Source organism: Arachis duranensis, chromosome 9 (assembly GCF_000817695.3).
Source record: "Arachis duranensis cultivar V14167 chromosome 9, aradu.V14167.gnm2.J7QH, whole genome shotgun sequence".
Classification (NCBI taxonomy): domain Eukaryota; kingdom Viridiplantae; phylum Streptophyta; class Magnoliopsida; order Fabales; family Fabaceae; genus Arachis; species Arachis duranensis.
In genome coordinates this window covers 104,853,814-104,856,529 of record NC_029780.3, presented here as the reverse complement: position 1 = coordinate 104,856,529, position 2,716 = coordinate 104,853,814, and positions in this window count along the sequence as shown.

Below are 2,716 nucleotides of genomic sequence, written 5' to 3'. Positions count from 1 at the left end.
GGCAAGTGAAACGCCAACCTCACATTTTCCGGACTAAAATCTAAGTATTTCCCCCGAACCATTGTGATCTAGTTCTTTGGATTCGGGTTCATACTTTGATCATGGTTTCTAGTGATCCATGCATTGGCATAGAACTCTTGAACCATCAATATTCCGACTTGTTGCATGGGGTTGGCTAAGACTTCCTAACCTCTTCTTTGGATTTCATGTCGGATTTCCGAATACTCATTCTTTTTGAGCTTGAAAGGGACCTCGGGGATCACCTTCTTCTTTGCCACAACATCATAGAAGTGGTCTTGATGGCTCTTGGAGATGAATCTCTCCTTCTCCCATGACTCGGAGGTGGAAGCTTTTGTCTTCCCTTTTCCCTTTTCTTGAGGATACTCCGGCCTTAGGTGCCATTGATGGTAATGGAAAAACAAAAAGCTTATGCTTTTACCACACCAAACTTAAAATTTTGCTCGCCCTCGAGCAAGAAAGAAAAGAAAAGTAGAAGAAGAAGAAGAGAATATGGGAGAAGGGGGAAGAAGTAGGCTCGGCTATGTGGGAGAAGAAGGGGTTGTGTTGTGTGAAAAATGAAGTAGAATGGAAGGGTATTTATAGGGAGAGGGGAGGGTATAGGTTCGGCCAATTTGGGTGGGAATGGGTGGGAAAATGAATTTGAATTGTATGAAGGTAGGTGGGGTTTATGGGGAAGAGTGGGTTGATGTGAATGGTGAATGGGGTAATTGGGAAGAGGAATTGAGGTGATTGGTGAATGTTTTTGGGAAGTGTGATATGGGGAAGAGTGAAATGAGATTTGGATTAGGAGAGTGTGATTAGGATTAAAAGAAAAGGTGGGAATACGGTAGGTGGGGATCCTGTGGGGTCCACAGATCCTGAGGTGGGATCCTGTGGGGTCCACAGATCCTGAGGTGAAAAGAAATACCATTCCTTCACCATATAGGCATGTAAATTGCCTTCGTGCACCATTCTGGCGTTCAAACGCCCATTGGTGCACGTTCTGGGCGTTCAACGCCCATGTAATGCATGTTTCTGGCGTTCAGCGCCAGGATGTTGCTTGTTTCTGGCGTTCAGCGCCAGAATGGTGCTCTGTTCTGGCGTTGAACGCCAGCCAGATGCATCTTACTGGCGTTGAACGCCACAAAAATAACACTAAAACAAAATAAAATAAAATTAGATAAATAAAATTGGGTTGCCTCCCAACAAGCGCTTCTTTAATGTCAATAGCTTGACAATGGCTCTCATGGAGCCACAAGGTGATCAGGTCAATGTTAGTGTAGTCCCAACACCAAACTTAGAGTTTGGATATGGGGTCTTAACACCAAACTTAGAGCTTGGTTGTGGCCTCACAACACCAAACTTAGAGTTTGACTGTGTGGGTTCTTCTTGACTCTGAACTGAGAGAAGCTCTTCATGCTTATTCCCTTCTGTCACAGAGGGATGGCCATGTGCCTTAAACACAAGGTAGTCCCCATTCAATAGAAGGACTAACTCACCTCTGTTGACATCTATCACAGCTTCTGCTGTGGCTAGGAAAGGTCTTCCAAGGATGATGCAATCATTCTCTTCCTTCCTAGTGTCTAAGATTATGAAATTAGCAGGGATGTAAAGGCCTTCAACCTTTACTAACACGTCCTCCACTATTCCATAAGCTTGTCTCAAAGACTTATCTGCCAATTGCAATGAAAACAAGGCAGGTTGTACCTCAATGATCCCTAGCTTCTCCATTACAGAGAGTGGCATAAGATTTATCCCTGACCCCAGATCACATAGAGCTTTTTTCAAAGTTCATGGTGCCTATGGTACAAGGTATTAGGAACTTGCCAGGATCTTGTTTCTTTTGAGGTAGAGTTTTCTGAATCCAAGTATCTAGTTCACTAATGAGCAAGGGAGGTTCACTTTCCCAAGTCTCATTACCAAATAACTTGGCATTCAGCTTCATGATAGCTCCTAAATATTGAGCAACCTGCTCTCCAGTCACATCTTCATCCTCTTCAGAGGATGAATAGTCTTCAGAGTTCATGATTGACAGAAGGAGATTTAATGGAATCTCTATGGTCTCTGTATGAACCTCAGATTCCTTTGGATCCTTAATAGGAAACTCCTTCTTGCTTGAGGGATGTCCCAGGAGGTCTTCCTCACTAGGATTTTCGTCCTCCTCCTCCCCTAGGAGGTCTTCCTCACTAGGATTTTTGTCCTCCTCCTCCCTAGTGTATTCGGCCACTTTGACTAAATCAATGGCCTTGCACTCTCCTTTTGGATTCTCTTCTGTATTGCTTGGGAGAATACTGGGAGGAGTTTCAATGACTTTCTTACTCAGCTGGCCCACTTGTGCCTCCAAATTTCTAATGAAGGATCTTGTTTCATTCATGAAACTGAAAGTGGCCTTTGACAGATCAGAGACTATATTGACTAAATTAGAAGTGTTTTGTTCAGAATTCTCTGTCTGTTGCTGAGAAGATGATGGATATGGCTTACTATTGCTCAGCCTATTGCGTCCACCATTGTTAAAGCCTTGTTGAGGCTTTTGTTGATCCTTCCAGGAGAAATTTGGATGGTTTCTCCATAATGGATTATAGGTGTTTCCATAAGGTTCACCCATGTAATTAACCTCTGCCATGGCAGGGTTTTCAGGATCATAAGCTTCTTCAGAAGCTACCTCTCTAGTACTGTTGGATGCATGTTGCAATCCATTCAGATTTTGAGAGATCAT